This window comes from Astatotilapia calliptera, chromosome 14 (assembly GCF_964374335.1).
Source record: "Astatotilapia calliptera chromosome 14, fAstCal68.1, whole genome shotgun sequence".
Taxonomy (NCBI): domain Eukaryota; kingdom Metazoa; phylum Chordata; class Actinopteri; order Cichliformes; family Cichlidae; genus Astatotilapia; species Astatotilapia calliptera.
This window is the reverse complement of record NC_137435.1, coordinates 12,687,915-12,715,684: the sequence shown is the minus strand read 5'-3', so window position 1 is coordinate 12,715,684 and position 27,770 is coordinate 12,687,915. Positions and strand designations below refer to the sequence as shown.

The 27,770-nt window shown below is 38.9% G+C and overlaps 1 protein-coding gene across 3 annotated transcripts in view; it reads right to left on the bottom strand.

The window, feature by feature from the left end:
- The window catches only part of lrfn1 (leucine rich repeat and fibronectin type III domain containing 1), a 139,858-nt gene extending 119,499 nt beyond the window's left edge, over positions 1 to 20,359 (bottom strand). For 2 of the 3 annotated variants that reach the window (XM_026191294.2, XM_026191297.2), the window contains exon 1: positions 19,238 to 20,359. The gene's annotated coding sequence lies outside the window, so the exon portion shown is untranslated. The remainder of the gene's footprint in view (positions 1 to 19,237) is intronic. The other variant, XM_080288856.1, reaches the window with a different exon arrangement.
- Between the last annotated feature and the right edge of the window lie 7,411 nt (positions 20,360 to 27,770).

Here is a 27,770-nt window from a genome sequence, read left to right as displayed (position 1 = left end):
ATTCTCCACATTCAAAACTGATCTTTTCTCGTGCTTCTGTAGCATGAGAATATGGGAAATCAGAGAAATTTGAACATGTAGTCAGAGCCTGCATCACAAATATCTACAGCACGTTTTTCTGAAAGTGTTCCTAAGAATATGCATCTGTGAAATCTATTCATAAAAATATGGGCACCCTTAGAAAAATAAAATAAATGAAAAATCGTACTGTATTTACGCAGGGATATTTTCAGAAGGAATACAGTGGATTAACGCCACGGTAGATTTTCAGAGCATCAAAGCTCAGCTCAAAGGACTCCTTACCTTACTCTCATCCTATTTTAATAAAATGTAAATAAATAAATTAAAAAATTAAAGACCAGTCAAATTACTATTCAAATTCAGTCAAAAGCTCCCCTTGAGATGATGTGATATGCATGTGTTGCTAGACTACTATTACAACACTCAGCTCTTAATTCAGATACGTGCAGAAAAAAAATTTGCATACCAAGCCAGTAACATCTGCGTCATTCCACCTTTCGATGCATCTTCATTGGAGGGTAAGACTGCACTCAAAAAACATTTTATTTTAGCCGGAGTGCAATGCAAGAGAAGTCAAGCCTGCAGAACATTGCTATTTAACACTATGTGTAAAACAAATACATTAACCAACTGTATTTGCGAGAGGCCCCTTTCACATCTCTTCAAAAGTTTAAACAGAAAGCAAGCAAGTTAAACATTCATTATCAAACAAAACTGAACCGCTCTATTAAAATTTAGCAAAGAGATACCATATCTGGGCCAAAGAAGACACCAAAGTAGTCTTGTTAACTAACGGTTTAGTGCTGATGAAGGCACACTGTGCATTAAAATTTTAGCAATTTAATAAACCCAGGGTTTTAAATGAATATGAGTGGTCCAGTTCTTTCTTTGAGTTCAGTCTTTATGAAATGACCCAGGGATACACTTCTCTTTCTCTGCTACACTGGCTGCTTCTGTGAGGTGTCTGAAGCGCACCTCTTTATTTTTCCTTCAATTCTTTTTCAGCCGTCATTATACGAAGGCTCGAGTTTCTTTTTTGTTGCACTGTATGAACTACTTTGAAAATGGAAGAACAGATGGAGTTTTATTGCAATCCTAAAAAAAAAACATATCAAGGGGAAATGGTGGATGAAGAAGTCTTTGCCTGAATTACAAGAGAGTCCATTTATTGGCACTTGCTTTACGAAGTACACTATAGTGACATGCACCATTTGCCCTAATGGTGGTAAAGTCTTAATTCTACATCTCCTGGAAATAGAAAGTTTGCTATTCTTGATCCGTTTAATAGGTAGTTGCGGACAAATTAGATCTGTAATAACATTAGAAATTCAAAATGTAGCTATTGCACAAGGTGGTTTTCATGGACAGTAACTAGGCCTCTGCTGCAGCACCTCGCAGGTCTGTGATACTCCTGGTAACCATTGGAAACAGTCCTCCAACCTGAAGGATGGGACCTGCCAATGATTCTCCCTTGTGCGCAAGCCACAAGACTCGCAGGCCATGTTGATTTACTGACAAAAACAAGGTCCCCCTCTGAGTGAGCCAATGTTGGTGTGGAACACACCACTCAAACAGGATATTTCACTCTTTACTGGAGCTCATCTCTCAAAGGTAATGGCTTGGAAAATCTGAACTCTTTAAAAGGCAACAGGGACTATAAGACTATTATACATTTCTTATCCTACTGACATTGCCATCACAGCTTAGACAAGCTGATACAGGGTCACTAGATTATTACTTTCTCATAAGCAGTACAATCAAAAACAGGTTTCATGTAGTAGTTTCATGTAGTGATGTCTGCCAGTGAGCATGGCAGGGTGATACAGTGTTAATCCCAACCACTACTCCTACAGGACCAAAATTATTTCAGGCTCTTATAGGATGTGGAAGTTGGAATACTTCCAGGAGTAGTGGGTGACAGTTCAGCCCTTTTGATTGGTACCTGGTATGTCTGTGGAATTTTAAATTTCAGAAAGCACCTCAATCCAATGGGTGATCAGGCCACAGCAAACCACCTATTGAAGAGTCTGAAAATGTATCCGTGTACCACAAGAACATATGGTCAATAGTTAGTGTACAAGACTTACCTCGCTAAGCCGGCTTATACTTTAGCTCATAGCACTCCTAAGCTCCTTAACGAGTAAGCTCAAATTGAGCTAATTATTCAGAGACAACCTCCGTCTCATGGAACGCAGCCAGGGATGAGAACCTAGCACCATAAATTTGGCAATTGGGTAGTGCAACACATGGAAGCTGTGTAATTACCTAGTAAAGAAAAGCAAAAAAAACTGCAGGAACGTATTGTATGTGGATTGCTCCCGACAAAAGTGTCAATATGCTTATTAGTCTACAGGTTGTCTCACATAGGGCTTTTGTCAATCACAATATTTTGTGTGCTTAAACTGTCTTGTAACTATATCTTCATCCTTCAGTTATTTCTTGTATGTCTTCTAATTCAGAGCTGGCTTCTGTCTGCAAAGAGCTGACTCACACTGTTAATTGTTATTCATCTTAATATGGCTTCCCCGTGTGCTTTTGTCATTTTAATTTAGTTACTTCAAAGTCAAAACCTTCTTTGATTGTGCTGCTCAGTTATGTTGCTCACTCAAACCAGAAAATGGGTTCGCTGTGCAAATCATTTTGGAGTTATTACGATTTTGTGAAGACCGTAAATACGTTAGATAAAACAGTAATACACTATAACGAGCAAAACATGTTACTGGATTTTTTTCTCAAAGTTTCGCATGTGCTGTGTTTATAATAAAATAAATAGTTGATCGAAATTCTCCTCGTCAGCTGAAATACACTTGCATCTAAGCTTCAAAATAACAAATGGGTCTGTAACAGCATACCATCAGCAAAGATACCTCATTGCATTTATATTCTAAAGCCTGCTCGAGCTTCTTTTTCCTGGTACATCTGCATTGATTTTCCCATGTATGAAAAATGCTCGCTGAGCCACTTCATCACCTGCCATACTGACAACTTTATAATTTCATTTTGGTTATTAGCATATTACCTAAAACCTAATTTATGAAAGACTATTGGAGCACCTTTGAGGTTCACTGTTGCGCAAAGTAAACATAATTGTCTGTGTAAAATTCTACAGTAATCTAATGCAACACAACTGACAGAGTTACTAACAAAGACAAAATCATACAGGGAAGATAATCATGGATTTGAATAACAGTCAGGTAGACCTTTCTATTGGAATCATAATGAACTTCATCTGTACTCGTATTCTAACGTCGGGGGCAGTAGGAAAGTGGTGAAAGCCGCAGTGCATGGGGTGTAAATTAGGTATAAGTAAGATACCACTTTGTATGAATATACATAATATGTATAAAAATTATGGTGATGCCAGCCAAATTAGATGCAAATACTATGCAAAAAACCAAAGAGTGACAAAAAAAAAAATCACCTTTCTTTGCTGTGCATCAGAACAGTGCATTCATTATATGCATTGTGTAAGACGATTCAGTTTTCTGAAGGCAAATGATGGTAATAATGTCTGAGCTGAGCTAAATTATGTAGGACTCAAAACCGAAAAAAATTATTTCAAACATGATTTTGAAAGCTCTCCATCATTTCCTTCGTTTTTGCAGCTTTGAATTAGGCCTGAATATTACGAGACTTGCGTTCCTTTGGTTTAGTTTACAGGTTCTTGCACACACCTGCCTTCTGTCAGTAACAACATCAACATGCGGCAGATTTTACATCAACAAAATCACATTACATTACAGAGATATTTCAGACACTTTGGCTATTTAGATTCATATCCATCACACAACACCATCTGATCAGGCTCCAATTCATACTGCAGCACGGTAGCAACCCCAGATATAGACCCGGAGTCATATTCAGTAACAAGACGAACAAGGGGTCCCGCAGCAGATGGCATGGGTCTCGTGGAGCCCTGATATTGACAGCATGGAGACGGAACTGAGACAGATTTAATCCAGACAACTGTCACAATCTGTCGAAGATGCTTGGAACAACCTACCTGTCAAGTACGGGCGGGACGGTATATCCACGCGGCAATTGATCATATGGTTTCCTCTTGATACACATCATTAATACACTGGCACCAAATATTGAAAATAATTATATTTTTATTAAAACATGCAGACTTTCTGACACCAGTTTGATTTAAAAGAGCCACTACTTAATGCCCCATGGTGGTGCTGCTTATAAAATGAATGCAGGAAGAAAATGGCAGACAGGCTATTAAATGCACTGTACTCTAATAAAATGTATTGATAATAAGACCAATATACAAATCCGCACAGACATAGTGCAGTGACTACACTTGGATGGGTTTTTTTTCAGGGCATCTGCACTTAAGTTCTGGAGCCTAAAATTTTGCCTAGCTGTTGAAGCTGTCCCACTCAACTGCTGAATTTCCAGTACTGCTCAGTCTTAGTTTAACATTAACCAATTCATTAATCTATTCACAGTTCTTGAATTTTAAAAATATCAAGTTACCTAAATGAACAGTAAGGATGATGCAAGTGTTCACTGACTAAGCAGAAACATTATAGTGCGAGGCTGTGGGAGGGACCGTCAGTGCCACAGTAGAACTCTGTTTGTATCAAGTGATCTACAGCGTAATAGGCCTCGCTACCACACAAGGTATTTTACCTAGAGCCAAATCATTTGGAACCTATTAAGTGTGCTTGGATCAGAATGTGCTGTAGGCTCATCAGCCATATGTTAGGCATCCGATTAGACGAGAACCATGCTGAGAGAAACAGTACCCCTCAAGTCAAACACAAGGGTGCATCTGTTTTGAGAAGACTTTTTTTATACCTTCAAGTCTCTTTATTGCATATTTAATTGAAAAGGATGGCTGATTTAAAGTGTCATGGTTTGCCAACGCATTACCTTCTTTGAAAGGCCTTACAGCGTTTGCTACAATAAGCCTTTTTTCCATATATGGTCAACTTCCACTTGCAACATTTTATGTTTAAAATATAGTGGAAAAGAATGGACAGAAAGAAAAGTATAAAAGATATATGTATCGTAGTGATTTTGCTGCACTCCAGCACACTATATGATGATTACATGACACACACTTTATCCAGCTGAGCCACCAGGATGCCACGAATACCTAATAGGTTTGAGAGATGTTTGCAGCCATGGCAACACAACAAATAAGACCAACGTGTCTTATCAACAAGCTTACAAAGGAAGGGAAACGGAGAAGGTGAGCCACAATGCAACACAAGTGAAAAAGCAAATGGCACTGTCAACAAGCTCAAGTGATTGGGGAGTTTCAGGAAAGAAATCTGCTCAAAGCTCTGGCTTCTCACAATATTCCAATAGGAGTTTTGTAGTTTTTCAAGCAGACTAAAAAATATCTTTATCAGGTCACACTATAAGTGAATTCTGTGGACATCAGCATTATAACCTCTACGATTTCTTTAATGTATGATTTCAAACTGAACGATCTGGTGCTTATTTGTTACGATTACATGGAAAGCCACTGAAGGCTGTACAATACACAGCAGATTTCACCGTCTAATATAATGAAGTCAGTTCCAACAGAGCTGCACAAGTGACAGCCAGCTGCCAAGCATCTCACTTGTTCGGCTGTCTAATCTCAAAATTACTGACATGTCAAAATTCAAAGTCTTTCACAGCAATAAAGATATTCATGAGGAATTCTGTAATTTCATGATTGAACCTGACCGTTAAAGGTTTTAACGTACTCCGCATTTCAGATGAAGACACGGTCCTCTCAAATCTTCTCGGTAATGTGATACATGCGATTCATGTTTTTACACAATTAAGCTCAAGAGTATCTGCTAAAACTCAAACCAGCATTAGAATAGCGGTGAAAAAAAAGCTGTAAGTGACTTTGACTGTGCAGTAACTGGTTTTTCCTATTTCGAAAACTGCTGCTCAGATGGGATTTTCACACACAGCCATCACAAGGTGTTGTGGGAACGGTGTAAAAAAGGGGAAAAAAAATGCAGTGTTGATGGCACAGGACATAAAAGAATGGCTAGGCTGTTTAGAGATAGAAAACCAACAGTAACTCAAATAACCAGTCTTCAGCTGCAGAAAACTACACTGGGTACCATAACTGTCAGCTTAACACTGAGATTATGCTGTGTATAAGCAAAACAAAATTGGACAGTGGACAAAAAACTAAACAAATGTGATTCAGTATTCAGATAGTAAAGTTGGAATTTAGCTTAATCTAATATCTACCTTGTTGGCACACTTTGGGCCTCTTAGTGCAAACTAAAGATTGCTACCAAAGCCCCACATTAAACAGGAACAGAGCTAAATTATATAAAACCAGAGTAATGATAAGTTCTCACACTATCTGCTCTTCTCCTAATACCAGAAATATTAAGGCAACAGTTTTCCTATTTCGTACTGCTAAGAAAATGGTACCTCACAGATTAGGACATTTAAGGGGAAACATTTTCTAATCGGTACTTTTAGCAGGATGGCACTCCTGTCACAAAGCTCACATTATCTCAGACTCCTCAATTTCAGTGTGTTCTTTGAGAAGTGCTTCTTCAGCACCTTGCTGACTCTATAACACAATAATTTGAGATATTTCTAAAGAAAAAAAGAAGAGTAGAGAAACTTCAAATAAAAACTGGACAATGAGTATATATGTACTTTACGTTGTAATTCCATTTTGATCCCCTATTTAAACAAGAGTGTTAGAAAAATGCCCGTGTACTCTAAATACAGTCAAGTCAAGATACAATAGAAGTGCTTAACTGCTGAACGTCTTATCACAGTCACTCAATCGACTTTTCCTGCCTAACCGTGGATCAAAGGGGTATCCATCTGCTATTACTGAGCGAATGCCATGAGCTCTTTCAGTTTGAGGATTTCTTAGACGTTATCTCTTTTTCATCCTGAAATGGAGCTTTATTTCCTCTGAGACACGCACTAAGCACAAAGCAGCACCCAATCATCCAGCAAAATAAACAAAGTATGAAACAAAGGAATGGGCATTTTAGCTTTCTCCTTCCGTCATATTAACATACAGCATTTCACCACTTAGAAACTGCACTGGATTTGTGTCATATACAGAAGCTTTACCTGAGCAAGGGAAGGTTACAGAGGCCAAACCGAGACGACAGTTGTTGCTGATATTGACTTTTTTTTTTTTTTTTAGCTTAACCACTAAATATTCCCAAATCAAATTTTATTTTTTTATTTTTTTGTGTGTGATGTTGTTGCCTGTTTTTAATTGTGTAATTGTTGCAAATGTGAGATACTTGCTGCTGCCTATCTTGGCCAGGTCTCCCTTGAAAAAGAGGTTTTTAATCTCATTGTGATCTTCCTGGTTAAATAAAGGTTAAATTAAAAAGGATGATTAATAAATAGATACACCAACAGCAACATAATCCTTAAATTCATGTGATATTACCTCTGTAGGACAATCTTTTTCTTGCGATTCATGATCTTTCCAAAGCTATTAAAACTAGAGAGACAGATGTCTCAGTGTCTACTTTCCGAAGTTGCAGCTATGATAATTAAGACTATACTGAAAAAGGAACTGAGCCGTTCCTTGGTTTGGCATAAGAACAAAGATTTCAAACCTATTTGCCATTAACAATAGATATTTGTATAACTTCTTGATATAAAAGAAGAAGAGTTTTTCAATAATCAGTAAAATAATTTTCAGCACCACATAAGCAACTTCTTATTAGAAAGATCTGGTTAATTTCTTTTGTGTTAGTAACTTCATTTAGAGTCAAAATGATTGACAAAGTTGATCAACTGGAAAAACAAGCTGACTAGAGCCTGAGTGTGATTTTTCCATGCACATTTTATAAGAACAAAGCAGCCCTCAGTCACTGACTGATCAATCAGCAATTGCTTTCAATATAGGGGAGGGACAAAAGGCCTCAAGTTTTGCTGAACAATGCAAGATAAGAAGCATGCAAATACTCCACTCATATGTAAAAGGCTAAACAGTTATTTGCAATTTTTCTGCAAACATTTGAAAGGACTGTTTGTCTTTACAGTATATCATATCATGTTAAGCCAAGTACCTTGGAGAAAAGTCTCATCACTGTAGACTCCTGGAAGCTGAAAAGTTAGATTTTCTTTTCTTTATTTCGTCTTTCGTGTTGGGTGTTTTTCTTTTTGTTTGTTTTTGCTGTCCAGCTCGAAAAGACATTATTGTCTTGCAAGACAATAAATATCATATAAACCTATCAGCAGAAGAAAAGGATGATTTCGATGCTGCATCTTTTTTGACCACACAAAAGCCCTGCATCCTTAGAAGATTGTACAAACAAACTGTGAGACAAATCGACATAGTGTTCAGATCAGAGTAAAGAAATGACAACATAAGTTATTGAATAAAGTTTTCACTACCACTGAGGTCTCCTAAGCAAAACCACTCACTCTGCAGTAAAAAGTGTTCGGAAACTCTGAAGCGTGCATTCATGCAGAATGGTGAACCTGAGGTCAAGTCTTTACAGTACAGTTCAAATATGGATGATAGGACTGCAGTCTTTAACCATTCATCCATTCAAAAATCCAGAAGAAGGCTGACACACTTTATAAATGTCCTACAGCACTGATCTTGGCCACCATAAATGGAGTCCTTTTAGTCAATAGACACCTAGCTAACAAAGACTACATCCAGTCATCATCTATCAAGTCCCACAACGGATAAAGTAGTTTGTCAAACCAATCTAATCAACTGATCTTGGTGAAGCCCGTCTAAGGGCATCATCAATAACTGCATGCACGGATGGCTCCGAAAGACCTAAAGCACACAGCTACTGCCAGATGGAAGATAATCACTCTTGAACATTATCACTTTCCATTACTGGGCTGGTTTGTTTGGTATTTTTGCTACATAGTATATTGATGTCGTTATCAAACCATAAAGCTTTCATCGTGTTTCACGTCTCAGTGCCGCTCATATGAACATGATATACAGCTGACCTTCTACCGGGCACTGTTTTCTCTGACACGAGTTCGGTTGGCATGTCTCAATGCATCTTGACAGACAGACAGGCTGAGGGTTGAGACTGTGATTCAACTGCTGTTTTTCGCCCAACAGTGAAGTTCGAGTTGGTGTAGCTTTTGTTTTTCCACTTCACATCTCATGTAAGTCAATGTCACCCACCTGCCCTGAGTGCAGGCCCTTACAAATGATTCCCTGCATCACAAAACACTGAATTGAGAAAATGGCACGCAAATGACCCATCCTTCAGCTGATACATCTTATGTAAGCATAAAAAAAAACATAAAAAAAAAAAAAACACACTACTAGTCCACTGGTAGTGCTATGATTTATCATGACTCCAGAAATATATTAATATTTTAAGAAAGCAGGATTTGCGTGCAATATTGCCATTAATAAAAATCAGTCCCTGCACATATTTAGTGAAAGAAAAGCCTTTGTCTGAGTACATCACTCATATTTATTACAACATCATCAGGTCAGATAAAGACAAGTGGCAGAGCCTGATCATCCCAGCACTGAGGTGACTACAAGTGTCCAAGCAATGTGCTAGATTTGCTAGATTCAACTCATTACCTTGAACAAATTTTAAGTTATATAGGCCACAACAGACATTCACACTTTATAGTTAAAAGAAACAGTAAGTCAACTGGGGCTTTCCTAAAAACACTTTGTGGACTCTGGAAATTTTAATTAAAGTCATTAATCCTGATCATGTTTTTATAACCACAACATCTTTGGACAAAATTACAATACATCTATTTTTTTCTGTCAAACAATGCAGTCTCCATCTTAGTAACAATCCCAACAACAATACTGCACATGTGCAAACACCCCCCGCTGCTTGCCACTCAATGAACGGGGTAGACCAACAACACCTCCAACTAAGCCATCAAATCGATGTTGTTTGTCCCTGACGCATGAAACAACCCAAGTGTTCCTGAAGTGTTTCCCCCGGTAGCAGGTAGATGGGAAGAAGTGCCACAAGCATGCCACAATTTTGGCCAAAAAGACTATATTTTGAGTCTTGTCTGTTAATGTTTCCTTTGACTGGCTCTTTACTATTAGTTAAGTTTTGTTGTCAACTGTTCTGATAACAGTTTGCCCCCAAAACACACTAGATTTACTGTTAAGAGCTTTAATGAAAAAAAAAAAAGAGATAAAAATAAGGTGAGCAAAGGTTAATAATAAAAGTTATTATATCCAGAGGTTATTTGAGCTGGGTGTTGTAGCTAGGCTTGATGATTTCAAGGATCAAAAATAGTGAGAGTGATTGCTCTTATCGCCCCTTGTTTGGCCATTATTGTTAATATAGTGAATATTGTTGTTATTTTTACATTCATAAATGTAATCAGCCTCACTCTGGTCTCATGTCAGTATTTCCACATTTAACCAACACTCATGTGTGGGAACTTGCACACGCGCACTAATTCGTGCAACACTGCAACCTTTGAAATGAATGTGCACGTGCACTACTTTATCTCCTCTCCTAACCCCTTTTTTTTTCAATGGGCGTCTGTCTTTGTCAGTGAAAGACTGCACTCTGTGTGTGAACAGTGAGGAATGGGGAGAAGCAGGTGAGCCATTTTACACACATTTAAAAACAAAGGGAGAAGTTCCTACAACTACAGGCCAGAGGAAAACAAGTTTTAAAAAACAACAACACAGCAACTGTTATGACTTGTTAGCTTTTCAGCTGATATCCCTCCACATATGGCCACTAATTACGATTTAATTACAGCTAAATAAGTCATTGCATGTGAACAAGGTTCTCCTGCTGATATGGCCTACCTTCTTTCTCTACATGAAAGTAGGAAAATATTCCTCAGTGTATGTGTGGGTTTCTCTCTCACTGGCATTAGTGAGACAGCACTGTTGTTGTGGTTTTTTTTGTATTTGGTCCATACAGCATGCATTATGGAGGGCAGTCAACACTACCTTAATGGGGTGCACATTTATCCTTCCCCTATTTGGCCCCAATGACAGTGGTATTGGTTATTGCCAGTAGGACAGGGTGATCGAATCTTTCAGATCTTATTCCTCCAAATAACATATTGATAAATGGACAACAAGGCAGCGAGAGAAATAGGGCAGGGACATATACCTCTTTTTGTTTCATAACTCAATATCAAAAGGTCACATATTCTTCCGGAACAACATAAATGTTGATTTTTACTATTTTTCAAACACGTCGTTGGCCTATTTGAAATAAGGTAGCAATATATTAGGTTGAGCTTCATGTCAGTCTCCAATTCAGGTCAAAATTGCAGAATGTGAAAGCAATTAAAATTAGTCAGTTTGATCATTTCCAATAAATAACATCATTAATGTCTGAGTGTATTTAAAATAAGACTGAATTTAAATGAATTTCCTTTAGATGTTTGTGTTTTTTTAATGACTGGACTCCACTATTCTTACAGTCACATTCAGAGGATTATTCTTTAAAGCACAGATACTCTTTGGTTCAACGGGAGGCCTTTTTATGTGCAAATATTTTGCCTGTCACTGCTGCTTTTTGGTCTTACGCCAAAGAGCATCCTGGCATAAATTCCACTTTAACCCCTGACACCTATAATAAGTTGTCCTTCCACAAACCTTAAACACAAAGATTGTGCTGTTATAGGCTGTTCTATACTATATTTGGCTGAGCTGCACTTTGTTTAGCGGTAACTATGCAAAGGAAGCGTACACTTGAGCCACTTAAGATGAGGCTTTGTTCCAAAAGAAATAAAATTCTTTGAGGTACTCTTAGTGCCCTACTAAAGGATAGAAATGTCCTTGAAAAGGTTTTGACAGAAATACTCTTTGTTATTTTTCTTTTTATTTATTTTTTTAACTTTTCCACAGATGCAAGTTTTGGTTTTCCGAAAGATTACTATGGGATGAGTAAAACTTACTACTGTTGTGTTTATAGTCTCAAGAATCACTATCCAAAGTTAGTCATGTCAATATGTACAAATAAACAAAAGCAGGTTAATACACTAGAGTGGCAGAGACGCCAAGGATAAATGGAAGAGTATCTAGACAACAGGCACAAACATTTATAAACATTTTGGGGCATTTGGAGGAATTACTAAAGCTTTATACAATCATCATATGGTTTAAATTCAAAGTAAAATACTAGGACCAATAAATGGTCAAAGAACTCCCAAATTATACTCGGGAATGTGACAGAATGAGGTAAACTCACAAGAATCTGAATGCCTACTAGAAAATGTTTGATTTTTGAGTGCAGTGTTGAGCCCTTTTCTGAAAATGAAATGATCAAAGAAAAAGGAGGTAGAGGATCTGTTCTCAGCTGCATAAAACAAAAATTAATTGTGAATGATGGTGGAACCGCTTCAGAAATATCTTCGAAAACAACCGGGGAAAAAAGGCTTTTCAGAAAAAAACTGTTTTGCACACTGTTTGTAAAATGTTCAATTGTGGCACTAGTGGGATTTAAAGTCACAGTTTGATACAAAGAGAACAAAACATGTCATCTTCTATTATTAAACAGAGTTAGGGTCAACTGATATTTTTTTTGCATAAAATAATGGACAATGTGCGTTTTATGTATATTGTATTGTATGTTGTATATGCGTCAATTCTCAGTCACAAGTTTATGTTTTTATTCTTTAGCCTACATATATAACTTGCTTGAGTACTGCTTTAGTTTTACCTTGTAAGGCATGCCTAACATCTGCTCCTGACAAATAGCAGATAGCTGTAACCACAGAAAGACAGAATTGGTGCTGATTCACCCAACAACAAAAAAACCCTAGCGCTATACCATGTAAATTACAATATGCTATTCTGTGCTACACACAGCAGGATCAATCATCTAGTACATGCAACACATGAATGCATGTGACACGTGAAGATTTAATGCTCTGCAGGCTTTAAATGGCCCACTAAACAGTCATTTGGTTTCATGGGAAAAGCTGGGTATCTTCCAGAGATAGAAAAATCAGTCACAAGAAAGGAGCACATGAGGATTACCAAAATTAAGTTGCTGAAAATAACTCTCTGTTGGAATCAGTACAGCAGCAAATCGTCTTGTAATTAACAGGTGAACTTCAGTGAATAATTTGGAAAGGATGGAAAGATCCCATAATGTTGGTTTGAGGAATAGATGTCCTCGGCTAGAGATTACACTCGGTGTCAGCAAGACACTATTTAACTGTCCTTCTGCTCATGTATGTGCAACAATGTGATGATCAAAGTGTTATACTGCTTACTTGAAGAAAAGCAGGGCCAAATAAATCGACCACACTGCGCAGAAACTTTAGAAAGCAGACTATGATAAGTCTTTCTTTCGCACATTCTTGACAGTTCGTTTTTAAAGGCACATAAATAAATAAAAAAAGTCAGACATAAAAGCAGGTATTGTAAATATTTAACCTACAAACAACATAAGGAAACTCTCAGAAACCAATGATCAATAATTATTTGGGCAGCAATTCTGCCTTGCTGTACATTCAATCTATTCTGCTGGGAATGCTCTCTGTATTTCAGCGTTATAAAGCTTTCAAGGATCTCAAAGATTTAAACAGCAATAAGCTGCAGTTTTACACAAATATAGTGCACCACACCTTGAAAAAAAACCTGCTACGTTGATTTTTTGTTTCACACAAAAAGCCCAAGGCGGTAAATTATCAGTTTGTGGATCGTGTGTGCATATTAAATAAATATCAAATAACACATTCACCAAAGAGTGCAGCAAAGTAAAACTTATTTCATGGAGTCAGGCCAAATTCGTGATGTTCTGCTGCTGCTGCTGTTTCTTTGAGCTAATATAGTTTCCATCTCGTTTAAGCAGTGCTTTTGTTTGATGATCTCTCCTAGTTAGATGCAGCAATAGTCCTGTGAATTTCTGCTTGCAGACAACAAGACTAAGAAGAGATTTAGTCAAGGTGAGCTGGATTTTTCTGCTGTTGTTTGTCAGCTATTAAAGCATGAAATCAAGATGTGTGACCGTAAATCTCTCAAAGCTCAGAAAGCACTTTAAGTATTAAAAAGGGGGGGAAATGAAAGAAACTAGATTTATGCTATTTCTTATTTTGCACATTATCAAAGCGCATGAAGAGAACCTTATTCACCACCCACATCTGTCCTGGAACAGCATGCAAAGAAACTTGGAAAAGACAACCAGAAGAAAATATGGTCAGTGACAAGATATTTTTCACAGAATCCTTGTTTTGTTGCACTGGCTCTTAACCGATCACTTCACCAGAACAGTTAATGCTTTTGTAGTGTTCCAGCCTTTAATAGGCAGCACAGCCACACATCTCCAGTGAGGCTGGTGCAGGCTGATGAAGAGCACACCATATGACTTTCTGACAAACAAATCAATAAGTAAGCAGCGAATGATCTCTCATCGCAGTGGCATATTCGGGAGGAGTAATTCGTCTTTTTCCTAATGCATCATCGGTCAAGATTGAATAGTGCATTAAAGGCACTAAATTTTGGCCAGTGTTTCTGAGTTCAGAGGAGAAAGTCTTAACAGGACCAGCAAGACCTGTGTTAGTAGGCACAGCACAATAATATATTGTCCTTATGCATTATTTAATGGCACTGTGGGGATGATAGTGTTTGTGCACATTTCAAATTCTGTATGAGAGCATGTAGCTCCCTTAATTGGCTTGCTCAAGAGAGCCAAAGTGAAATGCTGTTCTAGTAGAAGATATTGATCAATAGGACCAGATGCAGCTGCTGAAAGCATTATCTAAATCAATGTCACCTTCAGGTAAACAGCAAAATACTAGAAGCTGGAGGTTTGCTATTATTCTACACTAGTGCTTTTTTCTGGTTTGCGCAATGATATCACATTTCATCTAAATGACCATTTAGAGGCTCTGACACGCAGTGTCGAGTGCAACAGTTTAAGGCTGCCACATGTGGCAGGACGACTGCACAGCACTGTTTCTTGAGGGAGATAGATGTCACCAATAATATTCTGAGTCATCAGAAGGAACGGGCAACTGGCTGGTACTATGCAGTGATGCGCCTCTGCAGTTTAGATGCCATGTGCTCCATAGTAGGTTATAAGCATTTTTCCAATTGAAGGATTTGGCTGCTCCAGACAGGTGGAATATGCTATGCTTGGATTATAACTGCTGCATACCACTGGGATCAGCTTGACCATATTCATCCACAATATTCCTGAAGGAATTGGCTCTCTCACCACCTTATGAATTCTTTTATGAATCTGTATGCCTCTGCTAGACAGTTAGCCGCCCTCAAAATGACTATCCACTGCTTCCCTCTATATCACAACCCACAGTATCTTCTCCCTTGCACCTTGTTACTACATTTTGCATGTTACAGAGCACAAAGCAGGTCAGTCTTTAACAACCAGAGCCTCTTGTACCTACCCTTTTCATCAGTTATTTGTCAGAAAAAAAACATCGGCAATGTTAACAAGTGCACTGCAGACACAGATTCACACTCCTTGACAATAAATGACAGCTCTTCTTATTGAGACTTACTACGCAGATGCGAGAGGCTAAAAGCCTTCAGGGTAAAACGAGAATTGCCGCAATCATGACTTCCAAAGGTTACCAAGTCAGAATACAAATGCTCTTAAGAGATATCAAAAATGACCAAGTGCAAAAGCTACAAAGTCTTGCTACTCTGACTTTTGCACCTTTAAATTGAGCTTTTGAAATGCTTTAGCCAGTTTTCACCTGCTCTGCTTTTAAAGGACTTTTTTTTTCAAATTCAATCTACTAACTTTTGATTGTGATGTATTTTTAGTCACACAACTAAAGTAAAAAAAAAAAAAACTAACTTAGCAAATAAGAGACTATATGTGCTGCTTGTCCTTTTCACAATCACAGGGGACACATCCCAGCATGCAACAGCAGATTCACAGAGTACATTTTGGACAGGTCAAACGTCTAAGCTACTAAAGTCACATTCACCTTCAAACAGGTAGTGTTTAAATCTTGCTTCTTGCATGCAGACAAACCCAGGAGTTAGGACCTTCTTGTAGTGAAGGAACATCAGCTTTCTGCACAAAAACCTGTTTTGTGTCCTCAACACACTGCAGCATAATACACCGTGTGCTGATGAGCAAAAAATAAGTAATGTCTATGGAATAAATTATACATCTAAAATAAGCACCAAAAGCTGTTTAACAACTTACTGCAGTGGGCATTAAGTTTAATATGTTTTTTTGCTCTTGTATTTGCTCCCTGTTGAAATCCATCATGCCGCAAAGTTCAAAAGTGTTTTATGCATCTCAAGGCCTGTATGTTATTTACCTGCGTTTCCTCCTTTGAGAGCCCCACTGCTTTTTTTGTCACTTTTTGTTACTCACTCAAATATAAAATCCAAGAGCAGCTCTAGTTTAATTGCTTCAGTGCTTTGGTGGCTACTCCTTTGATCTTTGTGGCTAGTTGTAATTATGCCATTTCTCGAACCTTTTTCATGCATCTCGAGTGCTAAATAACTTGACTTGCCTTGGGAGAAACATCTATCTCATTCTTTTGACCAATAACAACTTAATTGGTACTTTTCTTTACTGGTTCTTTTCTGCATGCAAAATCCAAACTTCAAGAAAAATGATCAAGAGGGTAGAGGAGTTTTCTCTAACTCTCTGACACCATTTATTTCTCTCGAGATATACACAATATTATCCCCAAAAACTTTTCTTGCTCTTTGTTTCCTTAAATAAAATGTAACGATACTGCTATTTTTTTTGTCGAAAAACGTGTTAGTCAATGCTGGAATCAGCCCACAATATCATATGTCTCCATGATACGGTACATAACTGTGGAAAGAAATGACTAAAATCATGCCAAAAGTCACTACTTGCGCCACTATTTTAACTCTTCGATTGATAGCTTAGAGTATCTTGGAAAAAGTAATCTTTTCAGCAAATGTGTGCATTTTGAAAATGTCAAGCTGAGAACATGACTCACTGTAAAGGGCTATTTTAATATACCTTGTATAGAGAACAAATACATGTCTGCCCTATACAGTCTTTTATAGTCCTGAATACAGATCAATAGCTTGTGTTTGCTCTCATTCCTGCAGTGGCTGATAACCCACCACTGGTCCTGATTTCATAATGCTAACACATGACACCAGCACCATGAGCAGCTGCTGTAACACAATGCAACAGAATGGCAAGGCAGAGAGACCTCATTAATCTAACCTCTCAGCCTGCATATAGCAACCTAGAAAGCAAAATAGTAATAAAAAAAAACAAAAAACTCAGCACACATGTCACTGTAACTTTCTTTTTATGGCATTACCTGCTGAGATATTAATTTGTTCTGCAGCAGTTTACTGCCTGCATTAGCATTGCTGAACATGGAAGTGTTGGCAATAATGCATGATAATGATAATGACCATCCTGTCTGATTTCATTAGGCAAACACATGACAGCAAATGCTCTGAGCTTCTGCTGTAACATCCTGCAACACGCTGACAAGTAAACTGACAAGACATGATCATCACCACTTACTGCAACGCACACAGCTAGTAAAAAAGGCATTTAAATACATAAGAACCCTGCTTCATGCACTGCTAATTCAAATCACAAATCCTATGAAGCTCAAGGGTATCAACCCTCCAAAGAAGAAACCTCATTAACCTCTGATAAAGGAGACTTCTCAAGTCTCTTATGTCAAAACTTGTATGATGCACAGTTTTAACCAAACATCATTTCAATTTGCTTTTTGCCAAAAAACACAGGGTTAAATCTTTACTTCAAACTAAACAATAAGAGTGAGTCAAGCCCTTAAGACAGCTGTTTGTGCTCTTCTTACAATAAAGGCCTTACATGACAAATACAGTACAGTATTTTATTGCCTTTAGTCATCTGTCAGACTATGGTATAATTCCTTTATGACAACTGTTATTTTTTCACTTTACTGCAGTTGACAGCCGTGAAAAAGGTGGGTGCTCTGTCATGTAGGAACATACATGCTAAAGGAGGGTGTATACCATAGATACAGCTGGCAGTCAGTGTTTTCCAATAGCACTGCAAGCTGCAGTAACACTCACTGCCTGCCCTAATGTAGCCACACAGCTGTCCAATGTCTACATGTATCCCAGGGGAAGTCTTAGAAGGTATTGTGTGGATTAAGCGGGGCTATACGAGGAATGTTCACTTGACTTTAGTGAAAGATATTGACAATTTAACCCCACCTCAATCTAACTGATTTACAACCTCTATACCTCCATGCAGGCATCGTGAGTTCTCATTTTTCCTGCAAGCTGTAAGTGATGTCCTCTGAGTGATAAATAGATATTTCAGGGACAAATGCTGACCTCTGAAGCAAAAATTGGGATAGCCACTCCATTGAGTCTAAAAAGTCAGTGATTATAAAGTAACTGGAAAATGATGAGAGGGGCTGAAAATTCCAGCTGCAACCATTATAGGCAGAATTCACTCACAGTGCCCATGAGATCATTAGAATGCTGCATCAGTGCTTCTGTATCCCTTCATCATTTCTAAACCTGATTAGCTGATTTGCCAAAACAAAGGTCAGGAGTAGAATAATATACAGTGCACACATCCTGAAAAGGCCTCTACTCATTATACAAATTCATCATCTGGCCGAATGTTTTTTAAACTTGCAAGTTAACAATGCAGTTATAAGTTTCCTGATGGTTCAGGCTCTGTGGCTCCAGTGTAAGACGGTCCACTCTCTGAGCAATCAGTGCAATTTACCCTGATGGGAGAATTCCAGCAGCTGCTGCTAATTTATGAAAACTCTTGGTCTCTGAGTGGTGCTGATGCAGACACACCCGGGCCATTTCCACACGCGCTTCTGTCTGTGGGAATTCAACTCTTGTGTCACTGTTTAACCGTCTTCATTGCAGTTAGGAGCTCTGTCAGCCCTATGACAGAGCTGTTGTGAGCCCATCGGACTCAGTCTATCAGATATAACAGCACTAACAACCACGTGAGAACTGGATATCTCAAGTAACATGAAGACATCTCTGCCAGACAGGTTTATACCATATTATCCAGCAGACTACTGTGAATAGCCTAGAAAGACTTGCACATTATGCATCAAGATACATAAATGATTTGATAGATAGATAGATAGATAGATAGATAGATAGATAGATAGATAGATAGATAGATAGATAGATAGATAGATAGATACCGGAGGCCTATTATTCTATATTTAGTTTGCACAATCCATGCCGCACATCAGAGATCTGGACACCATTTAGCTCATCACATTGCACCCACGTATGTGTCACAGCTGCAAAAGTCTAATTTACATTTCTCACCAAGTCTGAGAGACTTACCAGAAGTGGAACTGGGACTAATATAGCAGAAGCCAAAGGCTTGATCCCAATGCACATGATTTCGCTGTCCACACACTTGTCTCAGCGGATAAATTCACAACGAAACTCGGATGGCGACGAGAGTTCATTTATTCCAAATTCAGGTGTAAAACCCTTCTTGTTACGCTGGTCAGGCTTGTGCTGCAAAAATCCAAGGGACCCAATGAGCGACAATCTGCTGCTTAAGTGTCATCAACAAGAGACAGTCCTTCCCAGTTACCTGCATCGGGATAAAACCCCACCTAAAATCCCAGTACGATCCGATTAGGGCTCGAAGGCAGGCAGAATATAATTAGGTTGAAATCTCTGAATCCAGAAGCTCAGGGGGGTCCGAGTGTTGCGTCCGAGCCGTCTTCAAATGGGTTAAAGCGTGAGTACGTGGTCGTAGCAGGTCCCCCGCATACGGGTTTGTAACGCGGAGGAACGATGGACTAAATTTCCAATAAATCTCACGCCTGTGATGAATTGCAGTACAGATGGTGTCGGGATGGAGAACTGCAGCATGGGGCTCTTTTTGAAGCGATAGGTTGCACTCCTGAAAAAAAAGAAAAAAAAGAAGCCTCACACGGTTGAAGGTTGGCGTCAAATTCGGGCTTCAAGTCAATCAAAAACAGCAAAGGTCGGAAAAGTCTCCACCAACACCGGGTTTCTGTTAATTACAGCACTACAGCGCACTTATCGTGCCTAATTTCCTGACATGTATTTACCTTCACTGTAGACGTTTGTTGCCATAACTTCCCCTATCTGAAGCGCAATGAAGGAATCCCACCCATGCACTGATACTGTTTTTTCTCGCTCTCTCTCTTTCTCCTCTAACACTATGCGTACCCATGCGAGCAATTAGTTTTCATACACGACTTGGTCCGTCCGCTCTTTCTACAAAGCAATGCGGTCGATTTCTTCGGGCGGGATGTGGCAGGAAATCTTGCTGTGTCCCAGAGAACAGGCAACCTTTGAAAATGCGCCTCTACTCTTCATGCAGGCGTCCACCTGCGTAACACGAGCCCGCTATAAAAGAATACATTTGGTCACGCCATGATGTCTGGAGCAGAGCAGAGCCAAGTGGCCAGTGGACAAATTCTTGATATCAGAGGAAACGACTGACACCTTTCATGGACAGTGCAGCACTGCAGCAATGTGATGTCATTTGAGCTCCATTTAAAGCAAATACACGAAACACTGGAGGCTTTTCTTTTTCTGTGGTGGTGAGGAGAAGCAAATGTTTCAACATGAAGGTGGCTTGAAATAGAGAGGGGGTGCTGTGGGCTGTTTGTGATACTCCGGGATGGGCTGGTATCTCATGGTCCAGCACAACAAGATACTGCAACAGTGGACCGGAGGAGAGAGCCCTGAGGGAGGGGATTGAGGAGGTGTTGGATCATTGCTGCACTTAAAAAAAAATCACACTCGCTCTCCTTATAGGCAGTAGGAGGTGTTCAGTGTCTTGCATTTGGGCTCTAAAGAATACTTCTAACCCTCTATACCTTTATTTTTTTTATTTGTATCCTTCTCAGTCTTGAACGGGCATGATAATAAGTAAAAACATGAATTCACTGACCGCCCACACACATGTCCCAGACAGCACCTACTGCTTTGCTTTCCAGTTGGGACAAACACCCCTCTTAGCCCAGATCAGCAGAAATTGGATATCCAGCCTATAGAAAAATAACATGAACATCCTCCCACCAGTAAAAAAAACAATAGTTAATCCTCTCAGAGTTGCAAAAGAAAGCCAAAGACAGCCCATTCGACATAAAGCCATCATGTTTTCCAGTGTTCTTTTTTGTCCGTGTTCATCCCCCAAGAGCATTGTCTGCTTGCATGGAGGCTGCATGACATCATGAAACAAGGAATTACTGTAAGATGGACTTGGCAGTTCCTGTAAAATCCTATTGATTTAGCTGCAGGAGCATCACATGTGCTGCACAGACTTGGACACATTATACATTAAATGTTGGCTGTTAAATACCTGGCATTCAAGACCTCAGAGGAGGAGATTCACCTTTAAAGCAGATTTAAGTGTCTTCTGCAGGCTGAATTGATTAACCAAATAAAACTATCCCATCACATAAGAAAATTTAAGATACAATGAAAGTATCTCACATAACAGGCCCCAAATGTACAACTATAATAATGTGGAAATGACAAGAAAGAAAAGTATGAGAAAGAAAAGTACAATAAATAACAAGGTTAATTCTCACAGAGTACTAAAGACACCTGGAATGTCTTGAGCATTAGAACAGTGAATCTCCACACTTATTCTTTTTCTTGGCTTCAGCTGCACGTTTTATCATCTTTGTTTGGGTACTGCAACATGACAGGTGTCACAATTATCTGACTCAAAACAAGAGCATCAGCCTGTTTTAATTAAAGGGCAGTTCAAAATGGGTGGGACACCTCCAGGGTGTTTTATATGGAAGAGTGAGATGTAACACAAGCTCACTTTGGAAGACACTATACCTACAGGGTTGTTGTATTTGCTGCCTTCCCGATTTCTTTTTCTCTTTTTCTTTTTTTATATTTCTCATGTAAATGTTTCAGATATTTTAATATTACACTAAGATAACCTGAGTAAATATAAAGTGCAGTTTTTAAACGATGATTTCCTGTATTAAGGAGAAAAAAATACCTTTCCAAACCTACCTGGCCCTACGTGAAAAAGTAACAGCTCTCCCTTTTCAAATCATGAATGAACTGCAATTAACCACATCAGTTGAAAAGCTGAGTTCAGTTTCTCTAGCCATTCATAGGCCTGATTTCTTTCAGACCTGCGGAACAAAGAAATCACTTAAATAGACAAAGTGTCTGCCAAAGTGAATTAGGCTGAAATATCTCAAAAAGCAACACATTATGAAACAATCAATTAGAATCATTGACTTCTACCAGTCTGGTAAGGGTTGCAAAACTCCAGTGTACTACGGGCATTATCCACAAGTGGAGAAAACATAGAACAGGAGTGAACCTTCTCAAGAGGGGCTGGCCTACCAAAATTACTAACAAAAATCTTAAAAACATCTTACACAAGACTTTTGGGAAACTAGTCTACAGAGTGATGAGACAGAAGCTGAACTTCTTGGGAGGTTTGACTCTGGTTACAGCTAGCATAATATTAACACAGCATTTCATAAAAAACAAAACATCATATACACAGTCAGACATGGTGGTGGTAGTGTGATGGTCCGGGAATGGCTGCTTTGATGCTTCAGGAGCTGCAGGACTTACTGTAACTAATGGTACCGTGAATTCGGCTCAAGCGTAGAGTTGGTAACACTAAAGTATATTTGTTGATCTGAAATATCTAGAATCTGACAAATATGGAAAAAAAAACAAAAAACCCCCCAAAATATTTGTCACAGTGCTGCATATAAGTGTAACTCAGTTAATATCAATAAAACAGTTATATTTGAAAGGTGGGAAACAATATGAATTCAGATTCTCACACATCTTTAAACTAATTTTGTGCCCTCTGAACAGATGCCAGTCTTTCAGAATATCATTGTGTTTTAGTATGCGCTGGAGCATTTTGGTTTTATGATATGTTTTCTCTCAGCTCTGTCTGAACGAGGTGGGTGAGTACATAAGACACAAGCAGCAAATACTGATGGAAACTGAAAAAGAGCCACGAAGGAAGACAATCTGCTATTTATATCAGGCTGCACTCCATGGGGCAAAGCTCCCTCTTGCAGTAATGCACTCTAAAAGTGATTGATTAGTGTGTTATTGAGATATTGTCCATCTTAACGTTCCTCTCTTGCCAAAGTGATGAAATTACCGCACACTAGTCTGTGAAAGCATAATAGCAGATTAGGTCAGTGTGAGCCATCCACTCTAATCAGGAAACTTGACATTCCCTAAAATGGTAAACATGAGTGGGGGGTCTTCACTTAGATCCCGAATGTACCACCCAGCCACTAATACCCTTAGACAGCGTGCTTAATGACTTGGAATATTTTACTGAGGTTCTTTAATTTAGATTCAACCATACATGGTCTCTGTACGTGCACATCTGAAAATGTCATTTCCAACACAACACAGTTGCCCTTTGTTTGAACAAATTGTGCAGATCACTTTCCATATGGACAGTAAAACACTCACACTCACTAGCTGAGCCCAGACAATCTAAAGTGTGATGCGCCATCAGTTTAGCACGTCAGAGAAATGTCGCGTGTGTATGTGTATCTGAAATTGGGAATAAAGTTGGTGCATTGACAGAGACAATAAAACTCTATCCTCTGGAACAGCAACATCATTACAGAGCAGTACATCCAGTGCAGATTAGAGCAGTCTTGTTTATACCACTGAATCACCCTGTACATTAGTGCCCTCGCTCACAGTGCAAAAAGTTCCTCTTAATGTGCTTTAAACCCTCCATCACATCATCAAAAGCGGAAACACTGTAGATGTGATTTCCACTATAAGGTCTCTAACAAGAGCAGTGCTTTGTTAGCATGGTATAAAAAAAGGAAAAAGAAAGGGAATAAAAAACAGACATCAGCAGGAGGCTGACTGTTTCAGCAGATGTCACCCTGCTAGAATTACATAGATAATAGACACGAACAGGTGACAAATTAAAGGCAAAGCCAACATAGTCTGGCCAAGATATTTTCACAATCCGTGCTTTAATGATGGTAGTGGTGAGCGCTGCAACACATTCGTCTACAATCTATTGGTGTTCAACCTGGTTGTGATATCGTGGCTGTGAAGGCCATAGTATGTGATTTACATTATTTTCACACCAATCAAATCATTCAGTGAGCCCTCGTGCCCTGTGGGTGGTGAAACTGTCATCCTAGAAAAGAGTTCTCTCGTCAAGATGATCCATTATGACATAAAGACGATCTCCAGAACAACCTTCTACTGCAGTGACTCTTCCCTCACAGATCCCTTTACTGTAGGGGTCAAGGGTTCAGATTTTTCTTTCAGAATTGCATCTATATGGAGCTCTCAGTGCTCCTTTGTTTTATTCAAGCATGTTTATCCTCTGACCCACACACACACACACAAAAAGAAAGAAATGATGCTTTAAAATACTCCTCTTTTCAGCTTCAGTAAAAAAATTATGTATAGTGTATGTTACATAGAACATGTAGCACAAACATCCGGCATCATCTGCATTTGCTGTTTGATCAGCGTGTAAATAACGAGTCATTCTCATAGCATCTGTGTCACAAATGACATAAACATTATACATTATTCAGGTTGCATAGCAAGTACAATCGTGCTTTCATGTTTCGTACTGTACTGCATGTCAGCCTTGGCTTGCTCCACTTTAAATTAAACAAGTGCTGCTTTTGGCAGAAATGTTGAGGACTCTTAAGTGTGTTCGTGTGTGAGAAATCTTAAAGATAGACGTAGGCCATCTGGATAAGTGTGAGGTGCAGTTCACTCAGAAGCGGTCCTTCGGGTGGGTCTTTATGGCTGAAAATCTTAAAAGAATCCTGCTGCTCTTCAGAAACAGAAGACAAAGCTTTAAGATGAAAGAGTTTCACTTGTGAAGGCTTTCATCAGTGTTATATATAATTAATTCCCAGGGACATGTAGAACAGCCACTTAGATGCAAGTATTCGAAAACATTAAAAATCATATCACCAAGTGTAATTAAGGATCTGACACAGTACCATATCAAAACAGCTAGAGGATATGCTTAAAAATCAGGTCCCCCCACTTATTCATCTCAGGTTAAGACTTTTTAAAAAGGAAAGATCCAGGAGGTCATCCTCTTTCTTTTCTGATGAAATTTAAATCACTTCCTCCTAGACCAAGAGACACCTTCTCAGTGGCGAAAAATAAAGCAGACATGGGATGTCTGGCCTCTTTAAAGTGGCTTACTACATGAATTTTGACACACTCTTCCCTAATGGAGCTACTACACTCAGTAATTCAGTTTTTTCAAAAAGCACTCTGTTTCTCTTTCCACAAGGATATGAAATCATCCATCACACATGTTGTTTTAGAGTTAATGAATCTCAGCACGCTTGCAGTCTCAGAAATGTTTTCCATATATTTTTTGTATATGGTCATTTTAAGGTGATAGACCTTTTGGATGTTGCTGAATATCAAATGTCTGTTATGATCCAGACGGATGTTTTTTCTCTCTCGCTCTTTCTCCCCGTCTCCAGCTCGTCTCCTTTGCTGCTCCGAGGGGGAGTTTGGGCTGGTCACACCTTGGGCCCTGCACCTCTAGAGTCTGTCTGGAGTCTGGTTTTCCACTCTTCAGCCAGTGCACCTATTTGCTATTAGTTCATTACCTCCCTGTATGTAAGGACCAATTTGAGCCTTCACTCATCTGGTCATCTCTGATGTTTGTTTCAATTCCTAGTTAAATATTTTTTCTGTCTTTCCCTCTCAAAAATTTTCCAAGCCAGCTGAAGCTCTCACCCAAAAGAAATAGTCACCTGCAATCCTACACTGATCTGTTCCTGCAGAAAGAAAATTTGTTTTCACTTACCTGAAACTCACCTGACTTCACTGCTTCCTTTACTTTCTGGGAAAACTCCAGCCTGCTACTGTCCTTGAAAAGGAATCAGGTAAGAACTCACATCAAAATCACAGCACAATATCCCTCACCATAACAAATCTTTCTTCTCTCTGAGATTCTTGTTTAGTGAATAGACATTCACCTTAGATTCTCCTGCCTCCAGACCCTTCCCCAATTGATCTGAATTTCATTAAAATAAACCTTTTCAAAACTGAGCCCTGTGGTCTCTGTCCTGTTTCTGAGTCCTTTGAAAAGAGTTTCCAGTATTTGTAATGACAGAAGAATCTGGCCAAATGGACCCTATGGACCCAGCAGCTATCCATGCAGCATTATTTAATCAAGACTTGTTACTCGGCCAACATGATCAAGCCCTCCACTCTTTTGTAGAGCAGAAACAAGTTACCTATCAATGCCTTGATCAGATGTGTAGCACGATTCAGTCAATTCACACAGGGTTACCTCAGGCTTCTGTAACAGAACTAGCTGCCTGGTCATCAAGTCCAAAGACTCCTGTAATGTCCCCGACATTCTCCGATGCAGTCTTCCACTCACAGGAAAAGTGAACTTTATGCTCCAGTGCTCACTAGTCTTTAGTCCCTCTATTCCATTCCTTTCCTGATGACTCCTCGAAAACATCTTGCCTACAAGGATAGAACTGTTTCTTCAAAAATCTCGAGACGTATATATTTGCTAAGTTTATTGAGGAGTTTAAAAGAATTTGTGACCACCCCTCTGTGAGGAGGACACTGCCCATTGTCTCCTGAATTGAAAGCAAAGCAATAAAAGCGTTGCAGAATTCGTAGCAGAATTCCAAACTTTGTTAAGGAGACTGGGTGGAATTCCAAAGCCATACAAGGGGTCTTCCTTCACTTATTAAATGATTAAATGAACAGTAAGTTGGTTTCCTGTGTTGAGCCAATGTAGTTGTAAGTCTTTGTGGCCCTAGCTATTGAAGTTGATAACTGGTTTAGTTAATTTAATAGAGAAAAGAATTAGAAGATCTGACAAATTTCTACACACAGCTTTCCATCCTCTTCTGCAGCTTGCTCTGTCCTGTGCTTCAGGATCTGCTACCTCATGATTTTTTGAGAAAAGTCCAGGTGAGTTGATTGAGCTGAGCACTCAATGGTCAACCCTTGTTTTCATTACTGAACAAACAGAATGGAAACAAGTACCTTGAGTTTTATATATTTTATGCACCAAAGACTCCCATTATCTTAGGCTATCTGTGGCTAGAAAAATACATTCTTCACGTCAACTAGTATGAGAAACAAATAGAGTTGGAATTTGTTCTGCTTATCTGTATTATTGTAGGGCCTTTACTTTACAGTATAAAGCATTTTGAGCCAACTGCTGTTGTGATTTGTTGCTATCTAAAAAGAATTAATTGAATTGTATTGTTTGCAATCATCCATAATACCTGCTAATATTTCACCTGAAAACCTCGGTCCCCAAAGAATATCAAGATCTGCAACGAACTTCCAGCAAGGACAAAGCACTCTCGCCCCCTCTTCATTGACCTTATGACTGCAAGGCATCGGCCTTCATCGTGGTACCTACCAGCCATCTTTATAACCTGTCTCATCCAAAAAGAGAAGCAATGGAAAAATACATCTGTGATTCTTTAGCAGCTTGAATTATATGTCTCTCCTTTAGTAGGAAGTGGTTTCTTCTTTTTTGATAAGAGAAATAAAACTCTCATACCCTGCACTGATTACCATGACTTTAATAAAACGAATGCTGAATTGATCAGCTCACTCTGTGGAGTCACTATTTTAATGAAGTTAGAGCTACATAATGCTTACAATACATTCAAATAGTGAGCAGATAAAAAATGATCAGTAGAAGATAAAAGCAGAAGAATGACCAACTCCTACCTCCAAAAAACAACTGTAACAGAATTTGTTCTTTTTTACTGAAGATTAATCAGGAACTAGAGTCACATTGATAATCACCAGCAGGTGCAGCTTTCTTGGAATTAAAACACAGATTCACCCCAGCACCTGTTCAACCTGA